At 49.1% G+C, this 12,776-nt stretch overlaps 2 pseudogenes; both read left to right on the top strand.

The window, feature by feature from the left end:
- Positions 1–401: 401 nt before the first annotated feature.
- On the top strand, positions 402–1,452 carry LOC136512282 (uncharacterized; annotated as a pseudogene).
- Positions 1,453–9,115: 7,663 nt separating this feature from the next.
- On the top strand, positions 9,116–10,166 carry LOC136512281 (uncharacterized; annotated as a pseudogene).
- Positions 10,167–12,776: the final 2,610 nt, after the last annotated feature.

The following is a 12,776-nucleotide window of genomic DNA, read 5'->3' as shown; positions in this document are numbered from 1 at the left end:
TATATATATATATATATATATATATATATATATATATATATATATATATATATATATATATAGTGTGATGCTTTCTATTATCTTCACTGGTTCATTTGCTTTTATATGTATTTGCTTCTATTATCTTGTTGAGTTTGCTTAAATAAATTATGCCTGTACACAGTTTTCTTAAATAAGTTGTCACTATCATTTATTTGAGCCTGACTCATTTATTTGTCACAACTATGCTATAAATAAATTATATTTGTACACAGTTTGCTTAAATATTTTGTACCTATACATTATATGATCTTAATTAAATGTCTCTTTATTAGTAGTGTCACTTGTAGGCTGTTGTTTGGAAGAGAGTACTAGTACAGTCACTTGTATGGTTTTAATTGTCTCTTGTATATGAAACAGCCATGGCCAAGGGAAAGGCTAAGTCTGATGCTTTTGCATCCTCTCGTGAGAGCTTCGTGAACTGGCATGAGGATCAGTCGAAGTGGAGTGGTGCATGGAGTATTTGAAAAAATAACGTGCATGGGTTAAGTTTAAGAAGGCACATCTCGTCGTATTGTGTGCCAATTATTTAAACATGAAGTTTGCTATGGGTGTGACCATTGATCAAGTGGACCGTCACTATAGGTACCATAGAGAAAATTGGAAGTACATTACAACAGCATTGAGCAATAGTGGCAATACATTTGATGAAAAAAGATGCATGGTGAATATTTTAGAATCTGAAAAAGAAAAATTATGTGTAAGTTATTTGTATTGAATATATTCTATTTTAGAATCTGAAATCAATTCACTTGTTCGCATGAATATAAACTGAATTTCACTTTTCACATGAATGCAGGACAGAGCAAGACGCCTGCTTGTGAAGCCCATCAAGTTCTTCAATGAGATGAGAGAACTATTCATATGATCCAATTCTGGTGGATCTTTGGCTCTGGACCAAAACACATGCATGGATGCTGCTGATGGCTCAGATAGTGATGACTCAAGAGAACTATTTGACCTCAATACCTACACACAGCCTGAAGATCTAGAAGGTGAGGATTCAGACACCTTGCCAACTCCAACTAGGCATGCAACGGTTGACAACACATCTTCCAGCACTAGTCAAGCTAGCAAGAAGCGTCCAAGAGCCAAGAACTCACCAACTAGGAAGCCAAAAAAGAGTCGCTTTGTAGATTCCACTGATGAAATGAGTGCTACAATGAAGTCACTTCGGGAAACACTTGCTGCCACTGCCCTCCCCCAATGCCACAGCTTACTGATCCTCATGCAGCATTATGGCAGAGACTAGAGGCAATCCTAATGACACTAGACCAGAGGGTTCTTGTTGGTGAACATTTGTCTACCAAGAAGAATAAAGGTAAGCGTGGTTGGCTGTGTAATGCAAGTGCTGATACTCTACATGCTTAGGTGTTTAAGTTCTTATGTGAGAATGAAGGTATTAACATGTGAAGCTTAGCTTGTGAGGGTGGCTGTTCATATTTTGTGGCGTGCCCAGCAACTTGGCTGTGTGATTATTTTGGTTGTGGTGATGACTGATAGCTTAGGATGTGTGTGCTCATTTTGGCTGATGCATGCATGGCTGGCTGCTGCTTTTGTAATTAATCTAAACCTCCTTGGCTTAAACCTCCTAGAATGTATTTATGAAGATGGTATTTCGTGCTTGTAATATTATTGAAACATATGCTGGTTGTTACTTTTTATTATTGATAGAATATATATTGTTATATGGCAAATGGGTGTCTTACCACTATGACATTGAGGTATATGTGGCTGCAAACTAAACATATGCCACAACATTTTGCCAAGTTTTTATGGCAGGAATCCAAACAACAGCCACATTTATTTTGCCAAACCTTAGTCATAAACCAAACAACTTGTTTTTGCCACAGATTATGGCAAGCCACACATGTGACTGGTGCCTAACATTAGTCATGGTAAATTGTGGCTAGGAACCAAACATCCCCCGAATGCAGCCATGCCATTCTTTGCGTTTCACATATAGACATATACATCCTTCCATGCATTCAAAATCCTTCCTTGCTCGCTCTTACCTTTTCTGCGTCCATTCAAATGCAAAATTGAAGTGGTATCCTGATGGCGAACTGCATCTACACTACACGAGCGCACAAGCACCATCAACTTTGAGCTCAGCGGGATTGCATTGCATCACATGTGAGCAAGCTTCATTCGGTAAGGGTCTCTCTCTCTCTCTCTCTCTCTCTCTCTCTCTCTCTCTCTCTCTCTCTCTTATATATATATATATATATATATATATATATATATATATATATATATATATATATATATATATATATATATATATATATATATATATATATATATATATATATATATATAGACACACACACACTACACTAACTTGCTGCCGGTGTCTCCATCTACATCTCCAATATAGCGATGGGCACCATCCATCCAAGAAGCAAACTAGTTAACTACTGAAAAAAAATCATCATGATGCGCGCTCGTAATCATGGTTCCAAGCAATTTCGGTGACAGCAAGTAACTCACCAGTCACCAGTCACCGGTCACCACCCCACCCAACCAACCGGTACTTGGACGAACTGAAAAAGAAAAACTGCACCTTTCCTTTCCTTCCCATCCCATGCCGACGAAAATACTACACTACTCACTACAGCAGTACTGCATAAATATTTCTCTGCAAGCTTCTTTTATGTGCTTTTTTTTGGGGGGGTCCCGTTGCTTTATTATTTGCTCCGAGTATAGTTTCCTTCTCCACTACCGAGAGTATATATTGTTAGCTAATCTACTGCCACCTTGTCTGAACACAGCAGAGGAAGGCGGCGCCGACTTAGCCGTCTGCTGTGTGTGAACATAGCAGGGGAAGGCGGCGCCGACTTTGCCCCTTGCTGTGATACTGTAACCGCTGTAGGTGCAGGCGCCGCACGGCTCACCTGCAGCACTGTAGGAACTGGCAGTGGCCGGCGCAGAGTTAGCCCTGTCAGGTTATCTAGTTGCTGTGCCAGCATGGGCGCTGCACATGGACTAGATAGTTAGAGTTGTATAAATAGACATGTATGGCAACTCAGTAAAGAGAGCTCAGATTTGCCATCACACAGACAGGGCCTCGGCCAACGCTGTTGTCCTGTATTGTGCGTGCTTGCTCTGTTCTCCCTTCTTCTCCCAGCTCGTTCCGTAGTGTGTGGGTATGGACAACGCCGGTACGTGGTCTGCACGGCTAGTGGGTGCTCGGCAACACTAGCGCGTGCTCGGCGAGACCGTCAAGTGCTCCACTCGCCTGAGCCGGTTCGGCAAGATAGGCTAGAGTAGTTCACTGTCATGAGCCAGTGATCCTATGAGACCAACGGGTGGTCTGGAGGCTAGCTGTATTGGTCTGAAGGCTAGCTGTATTGGTCTGGAGGCCATCTCTGTGGTCTGGAGGCTAGCTGTATTGGTCTGGAGGCCATCTCTATGGTCTAGAGGCTAGCTGTAGTGGTCTGGAGGCCATCTAAGTGGTCGGGAGGCTAACTGTGGGCCAACAAGTGGTATCAGAACCATACAAACGCCGTCGTCATTCTAACCGATGGCGACGACAGGCGTTTCGGAGTTGGGCGACGGCAGTGAAACTGTCATGGCTGCCCAGCCACTACCGGAAGTAGTTGTTCGCACGGTGCGGGAGGTCAGCGGCACCACTTGGCCGACGCTGACTCGCACTAACTATGGAGAGTGGTCGGTGACCATGAAGGTCAAGCTCAGAGCCCGACGGCTCTGGAATGCTGTTGACAAGGGCACCGACGTAGAAGAAGATGACATGTCAGCGTTGGAGGCTATCCTCGCTGCTGTACCGGCGGAGTACAGGGAGCCGTTGGGGACGAAAAGCTCAGCTAAGGAGGCGTGGGAGGCCATTGTGGCGATGCGCGTCGGTTCCGACCGCGCAAAGAAGGCGACGGCCCAGCTTCTGAAGCAGGAGTACGCAAACCTCAAGTTCAAGGATGGTGAAACAGTGGAGGACTTCTCCCTCCACCTGCAGACACTCATCAGCAAGCTGAAGAGCTACGGCGTCACCATTGACGAAGAGGAGGCGGTCTCCAAGTTCCTCCACTCCGTGCCGGCAAAGTACATTCAGATCGCTCTCTCCATAGAGACAATGCTGGACTTGTCCACCCTCACCATTGAGGATGTGGCAGGCCGTCTGCGGGTAGAGGACGAGCGCCTGGGACAGGCGACAGCAATGAAGGATAGTGGGAAACTCCTGCTGACGAAAGAGGAGTGGGCTGCTCGGCGAAACTCTGGGAAGGCAGCCTCCTTCAATCACGGTGGCAAGGGCAAACACCGAGACAGGGCTTCTTCGGAGAAGAAGCACATCGACTCCAACGCCTGTCGGTGTTACGGGAAGATGGGCTATTGGGCACGGGAGTGCCCAAGTCGCAAGAAGGAGAAGAAGGCTCAGGCTCACCTAGCGAAAGCCGATGATGAGGATGAGGCCACCATCCTTATGGCGACATTATGTGCACTGCACGATGTCGAGGCCATGGAGAGGGAAGAGGCGACAACGGTGGAAGGACCTGGGAAGGCCCTGAAGATCGTCAACCTCGATGAACCACGCGCCCAAGTTCACCTCGGGCATGTGGGTGTCGATTAGGAGTAGCGGTGGTATCTGGACTCTGGTGCCAGTAACCACATGACGGGCTCCAAGGACTCCTTCGAGCTCAACGGCGATGTTACCGGTACGGTGAAGTTTGGTGATGGCTCAAGGGTGGCTATCTAAGGGCGCGGCACCATAATCTTCAGATGCCAGAACGGGGAGCACCGCGTGCTAACGGATGTATACTACATCCCGCAGCTGCGTTCTAGCATCATTAGCATTGGCCAGCTAGATGAGCGCGGTAGCGAGGTTCTGATCAAGGACGGCGTTCTGAGGATCAGAGACCGGGAGCAGCGACTTCTTGCCAAGGTGAAGAGGTCCCTGAACCGGTTGTACCTGCTCGACCTGAAGGTAGAGCAGCCGGTTTGCCTGGCGGCAAGGCACTCTGAGGAACCGTGGATGTGGCATGCCCGGTTCGGACATCTCAGCTTTGACGCGCTTGGTCGGCTGGGGCAGATGGTCCGAGGGCTACCCCACATCAAGCACGGAGGCGAGCTGTGTGACAGCTGCCTGGCCGGGAAGCAGAGGAGGCTACCTTTCCCAAAGGCGGCCAAGTATCGCGTGAAGGAAGCTCTCGAGCTAGTTCACGGCGACCTCTACGGGCCGATCACGCCTGCTACTTGCGTTGGTCGGCGGTACTTCCTCCTACTCGTGGACGATTACAGTCGCTACATGTGGCTGGAACTCCTGATGAGCAAGGACGAAGGCGATCAAGAAGTTCAAGACGCGCGCGGAGGCTGAGAGTGGCAAGAAGCTCCGCGTGCTGAGGACTGATCAGGGTGGTGAATTCACTTCGGTAGAGTTCGCTACGTACTGCGTGGATCAAGGTGTGGGGCAACATCATACCGCGCCATACTCGCCACAATAGAATGGCATGGTAGAGTGACAGAACCAGACGGTCGTTGGCATGGCCCGATCCATGATGAAGGCCAAAAGCATGCCGGCGAAGTTCTGGGGAGAGGCGGTGACCACGGCGGTGTTCATCCTCAACCGCGCTCCAACCAAGGCCTTGACGGGCAAGACGCCGTTCGAAGCTTGGTACGGGAGCAAGCCGAACGTGTCATTCCTCCGGACATTCGGTTGCATCGGCCACGTCAGGAGGACAAAGCCGAACCTCACCAAGCTAGAGGACAGGAGCACACCAATGGTGTTCCTGGGCTACGCGGAGGGTACCAAGGCGTACCGGCTCTATGACCCATGCGAAGATAAGGTGACTGTCTCGCGCGACGTTGTGTTCAACGAGGAGGCAGCTTGGGACTAGGATAGTCCGAGCATGGGGGAAGCAGGAGGCTTCACCAACACCTTCGTCGTCGAGCACTTGGTCATCCACGGCGGTGGAGACGCTGCGGAACAGGTGCCACGCGCTCCGGGAGGAGCGCCGAGCACTCCGGTGGTAGAGTCGAGCACTTCTGGGGCAGTGCCGAGCACTTCAGGAGGGATGCCGAGCACTCCGGGAGGAGTGTCGGGCACTTTTGGAGGGATGCCGAGCACGCCAGGAGTGGAGCCAGGAGGTTCTGTAGTGGTGGCGACCACTTCAGGACAGATACCGAGCACTCCTGTGGCGGAGCCAAGACGTCTTACTGTGGTGCCGACCACTCTAAGACTAAGGCTAGGCACTCCTACAGTGTGGCCGAACACTGCAGGAGTAATGGCGAGCTGTCCAGAAGTAGTGCCGAGCACTCAGGGTGCTCTGACGGGCACTCCAACGGAAGAGGGGACTCTAACGACGCTGATCGAGTTCGCCTCACCTCCAAGTGACATCACTGAGTTCGTGGACGCCTACCACGAAGGTGAGGAATTGAGGTTCCGCAGGCTGGACGACATCGTTGGCGGCATAGGTCCCTCAGGTCTGGCGGGTAGGCTGCTCAACGACGTAGAGCTACTACTCGTCAGTGCAGAGGAACCACCCACATTCGTGCTAGCCGAGCGCGATGCAAACTGGCGACGGGCGATGCTGGAGGAGATGAAGGCGATCGAGGAGCACCGCCAGCGGCGCGGTGGCACAGGCCGGCCCCAAGCGCGCGGGCACGAACGACCCAGCGCACAGCACGGCCCAGGCCTACCCAAGCGGGCGCGCGAGCAGCCCACCAGGCGGGGCGATCACAGGCTAGCCCAGCGCAGGCAAGAGGCGCGGCACAAATGCGAATCGGCCCCTGAGCTTCTAACAAATCACCCCACAGTACATCAGCACTATTCACCAAGGTCACGTATTTTACATCGAGAACCCTGTACAAAATTTCTACTTGGATTCATACCCTTCTCTCCTTCCTCCCTTTCCAAGGAGCAGAGCATGGGGCAGAGGAGGTCCGGCCGGCGGACATGGCGTGGAAACACAGTGGGGCTACGGCCGGAGGTGGAGCAGCGCGGGGAGATGCGCGGACTCGGCGCACACACGCGCATCGGCGGAGCACTGGTATGACCGCGACGTGCGGACCGCGGAGGAGGCGCACGGAAGGGAACAACGCCGTGGAGCCGGAGGTCCGGCGCGGCCATGGGGCACGCACGCTCGCACTCACACGTGAAGGGCAGGGCAACGGCGTGGCCAGAGGCGCTGCAGGGCGCAGGTCCTCGACACCGACAGCAAGGCGCGCATCCGGCCAGGGCGGTGCCGCGGAGATGGAGACAGCGGAACGGTGCGGGGCACGGCGACGTGCGTGCGGGTGGCGCTGGAGGCTCGAGCGGCAGAGAGGAGCGGCGCTGCGGCACGGGCATGCTGCGGTTGTAGGACCCACGTGGGCCGAGGAGCTTACGTTCGCACGCGAGGGGCAGGGCACGACGGGCGCGGCCATGGCGACCATGGCGTGCCACGGAGGCATTAAGGAGGCTCGCGGCGAGGCAGAGCTGCACGCGGCCATCCTCTGAGTGATGGCGAACCTCCTCGGCGACCCGGTGGGAGGGACGCGCCGGCGCCGCAGCTGCGCGTGGCTTACGGCGGCTCGCTCGACCAACAAGCCAGGGCAGGCACGAGCGGGGTGCGGAGGTGAGGTGAGTGAGGCAGCTGCGGTGATGGTGGCCGCATGCTTGCGAAGGAGGCAGGGCGACGGCGGGCGCGGCCTTGGCGGTGCTGCTGGGCAGCGGGCGTGGCGCGCGCCGACTCGCCCAAGGACAGCAGAAGGAGGTGAGCAGGGAAGGGGGGCAGGAACTTGGACTGCGGTTCAGCGCATAGCAAGCAGAGGGAAGGAAATGAGCAAGCAGCGGCGGGTAGCAGCTCAGTTCGGAAAAGCAATCGGAGACAGAGGCAGACAGAGCAGGGAAGAACGGGGAGGATTCGGCCTTCACTCGAATGAGAACACATGGCAGCATAGAGATAAAGCATGCAGACAGGGACAAGACGAGGCAGACAGCAGAGGTAGCACGATAAGGTTATCAGTTCGACGGGACAATGGAGACAGCGGTCACTCGGCGGTGCACGGCAGAGAGAGGACACGGCGTGGGCAGGGGCAGAACCATGTGCACTAATTTCAGACGCCCAGCGCAGTGGACCAGTTCAGATGCGATTGGATGGGAGGCTTGCAATGCAGAGAAATGCAGAGCCACGACGAGAACGAGACGGTGAATAATTGTCATGCAACGAGTACGTTGTACGCTAGAAAAAATAAGCGAAGCTGCTGCGCTCTCTCTCTCATCAGTTTGTGCTTATCAAAATAAACCCGTGAGTATATATATATATATACCGTTCTATTTATTAATAGATTTTATTTTATTTATAAAAGTTGCTTTTCACGCTTAATCTAATAGAACAAACCGTTCGCTACCTATTGGCTAGAATTGTCGCTCGACATGCCTAAATATCTTTATGTACTGAGTAATTTAACTTGGCGTTGATTCGAGTCCACAAAAACTATGTCACACACGATTCCCTTATCACGACAAGTACGTTTTAAATAAAAAATTCGAGAAAATCGTTTCGGAAATTTTTCTTAGGTCTAAGTCACGGTGCTAAATAAGCTCGTAACACCAGGGGTGTTACAAGATTAGGTTCAAGAAATTATGTAACCAATGCTGCTATCTTTACATATTTTTTCTTGTACCTTTCTTGTTAATTTGCTTGTATGTATGAAACTATATATATATATATATATATATATATATATATATATATATATATATATATATATATATATATATATATATATATATATATATATAGTGTGATGCTTTCTATTATCTTCACTGGTTCATTTGCTTTTATATGTATTTGCTTCTATTATCTTGTTGAGTTTGCTTAAATAAATTATGCCTGTACACAGTTTTCTTAAATAAGTTGTCACTATCATTTATTTGAGCCTGACTCATTTATTTGTCACAACTATGCTATAAATAAATTATATTTGTACACAGTTTGCTTAAATATTTTGTACCTATACATTATATGATCTTAATTAAATGTCTCTTTATTAGTAGTGTCACTTGTAGGCTGTTGTTTGGAAGAGAGTACTAGTACAGTCACTTGTATGGTTTTAATTGTCTCTTGTATATGAAACAGCCATGGCCAAGGGAAAGGCTAAGTCTGATGCTTTTGCATCCTCTCGTGAGAGCTTCGTGAACTGGCATGAGGATCAGTCGAAGTGGAGTGGTGCATGGAGTATTTGAAAAAATAACGTGCATGGGTTAAGTTTAAGAAGGCACATCTCGTCGTATTGTGTGCCAATTATTTAAACATGAAGTTTGCTATGGGTGTGACCATTGATCAAGTGGACCGTCACTATAGGTACCATAGAGAAAATTGGAAGTACATTACAACAGCATTGAGCAATAGTGGCAATACATTTGATGAAAAAAGATGCATGGTGAATATTTTAGAATCTGAAAAAGAAAAATTATGTGTAAGTTATTTGTATTGAATATATTCTATTTTAGAATCTGAAATCAATTCACTTGTTCGCATGAATATAAACTGAATTTCACTTTTCACATGAATGCAGGACAGAGCAAGACGCCTGCTTGTGAAGCCCATCAAGTTCTTCAATGAGATGAGAGAACTATTCATATGATCCAATTCTGGTGGATCTTTGGCTCTGGACCAAAACACATGCATGGATGCTGCTGATGGCTCAGATAGTGATGACTCAAGAGAACTATTTGACCTCAATACCTACACACAGCCTGAAGATCTAGAAGGTGAGGATTCAGACACCTTGCCAACTCCAACTAGGCATGCAACGGTTGACAACACATCTTCCAGCACTAGTCAAGCTAGCAAGAAGCGTCCAAGAGCCAAGAACTCACCAACTAGGAAGCCAAAAAAGAGTCGCTTTGTAGATTCCACTGATGAAATGAGTGCTACAATGAAGTCACTTCGGGAAACACTTGCTGCCACTGCCCTCCCCCAATGCCACAGCTTACTGATCCTCATGCAGCATTATGGCAGAGACTAGAGGCAATCCTAATGACACTAGACCAGAGGGTTCTTGTTGGTGAACATTTGTCTACCAAGAAGAATAAAGGTAAGCGTGGTTGGCTGTGTAATGCAAGTGCTGATACTCTACATGCTTAGGTGTTTAAGTTCTTATGTGAGAATGAAGGTATTAACATGTGAAGCTTAGCTTGTGAGGGTGGCTGTTCATATTTTGTGGCGTGCCCAGCAACTTGGCTGTGTGATTATTTTGGTTGTGGTGATGACTGATAGCTTAGGATGTGTGTGCTCATTTTGGCTGATGCATGCATGGCTGGCTGCTGCTTTTGTAATTAATCTAAACCTCCTTGGCTTAAACCTCCTAGAATGTATTTATGAAGATGGTATTTCGTGCTTGTAATATTATTGAAACATATGCTGGTTGTTACTTTTTATTATTGATAGAATATATATTGTTATATGGCAAATGGGTGTCTTACCACTATGACATTGAGGTATATGTGGCTGCAAACTAAACATATGCCACAACATTTTGCCAAGTTTTTATGGCAGGAATCCAAACAACAGCCACATTTATTTTGCCAAACCTTAGTCATAAACCAAACAACTTGTTTTTGCCACAGATTATGGCAAGCCACACATGTGACTGGTGCCTAACATTAGTCATGGTAAATTGTGGCTAGGAACCAAACATCCCCCGAATGCAGCCATGCCATTCTTTGCGTTTCACATATAGACATATACATCCTTCCATGCATTCAAAATCCTTCCTTGCTCGCTCTTACCTTTTCTGCGTCCATTCAAATGCAAAATTGAAGTGGTATCCTGATGGCGAACTGCATCTACACTACACGAGCGCACAAGCACCATCAACTTTGAGCTCAGCGGGATTGCATTGCATCACATGTGAGCAAGCTTCATTCGGTAAGGGTCTCTCTCTCTCTCTCTCTCTCTCTCTCTCTCTCTCTCTCTCTCTCTTATATATATATATATATATATATATATAGATATATATATATATATATATATATATATATATATATATATATATATATATATATATATATATATATATATATATATATAGACACACACACACTACACTAACTTGCTGCCGGTGTCTCCATCTACATCTCCAATATAGCGATGGGCACCATCCATCCAAGAAGCAAACTAGTTAACTACTGAAAAAAAATCATCATGATGCGCGCTCGTAATCATGGTTCCAAGCAATTTCGGTGACAGCAAGTAACTCACCAGTCACCAGTCACCGGTCACCACCCCACCCAACCAACCGGTACTTGGACGAACTGAAAAAGAAAAACTGCACCTTTCCTTTCCTTCCCATCCCATGCCGACGAAAATACTACACTACTCACTACAGCAGTACTGCATAAATATTTCTCTGCAAGCTTCTTTTATGTGCTTTTTTTTGGGGGGGTCCCGTTGCTTTATTATTTGCTCCGAGTATAGTTTCCTTCTCCACTACCGAGAGTATATATTGTTAGCTAATCTACTGCCACCTTGTCTGAACACAGCAGAGGAAGGCGGCGCCGACTTAGCCGTCTGCTGTGTGTGAACATAGCAGGGGAAGGCGGCGCCGACTTTGCCCCTTGCTGTGATACTGTAACCGCTGTAGGTGCAGGCGCCGCACGGCTCACCTGCAGCACTGTAGGAACTGGCAGTGGCCGGCGCAGAGTTAGCCCTGTCAGGTTATCTAGTTGCTGTGCCAGCATGGGCGCTGCACATGGACTAGATAGTTAGAGTTGTATAAATAGACATGTATGGCAACTCAGTAAAGAGAGCTCAGATTTGCCATCACACAGACAGGGCCTCGGCCAACGCTGTTGTCCTGTATTGTGCGTGCTTGCTCTGTTCTCCCTTCTTCTCCCAGCTCGTTCCGTAGTGTGTGGGTATGGACAACGCCGGTACGTGGTCTGCACGGCTAGTGGGTGCTCGGCAACACTAGCGCGTGCTCGGCGAGACCGTCAAGTGCTCCACTCGCCTGAGCCGGTTCGGCAAGATAGGCTAGAGTAGTTCACTGTCATGAGCCAGTGATCCTATGAGACCAACGGGTGGTCTGGAGGCTAGCTGTATTGGTCTGAAGGCTAGCTGTATTGGTCTGGAGGCCATCTCTGTGGTCTGGAGGCTAGCTGTATTGGTCTGGAGGCCATCTCTATGGTCTAGAGGCTAGCTGTAGTGGTCTGGAGGCCATCTAAGTGGTCGGGAGGCTAACTGTGGGCCAACAAGTGGTATCAGAACCATACAAACGCCGTCGTCATTCTAACCGATGGCGACGACAGGCGTTTCGGAGTTGGGCGACGGCAGTGAAACTGTCATGGCTGCCCAGCCACTACCGGAAGTAGTTGTTCGCACGGTGCGGGAGGTCAGCGGCACCACTTGGCCGACGCTGACTCGCACTAACTATGGAGAGTGGTCGGTGACCATGAAGGTCAAGCTCAGAGCCCGACGGCTCTGGAATGCTGTTGACAAGGGCACCGACGTAGAAGAAGATGACATGTCAGCGTTGGAGGCTATCCTCGCTGCTGTACCGGCGGAGTACAGGGAGCCGTTGGGGACGAAAAGCTCAGCTAAGGAGGCGTGGGAGGCCATTGTGGCGATGCGCGTCGGTTCCGACCGCGCAAAGAAGGCGACGGCCCAGCTTCTGAAGCAGGAGTACGCAAACCTCAAGTTCAAGGATGGTGAAACAGTGGAGGACTTCTCCCTCCACCTGCAGACACTCATCAGCAAGCTGAAGAGCTACGGCGTCACCATTGACGAAGAGGAGGCGGT

The sequence above is a fragment of the Miscanthus floridulus genome, chromosome 16 (assembly GCF_019320115.1).
Source record: "Miscanthus floridulus cultivar M001 chromosome 16, ASM1932011v1, whole genome shotgun sequence".
NCBI classification, from domain to species: Eukaryota; Viridiplantae; Streptophyta; class Magnoliopsida; order Poales; family Poaceae; genus Miscanthus; species Miscanthus floridulus.
The sequence above is the reverse complement of the archived record's forward strand: the minus strand, read 5'-3'. Positions and strand labels throughout refer to the sequence as shown.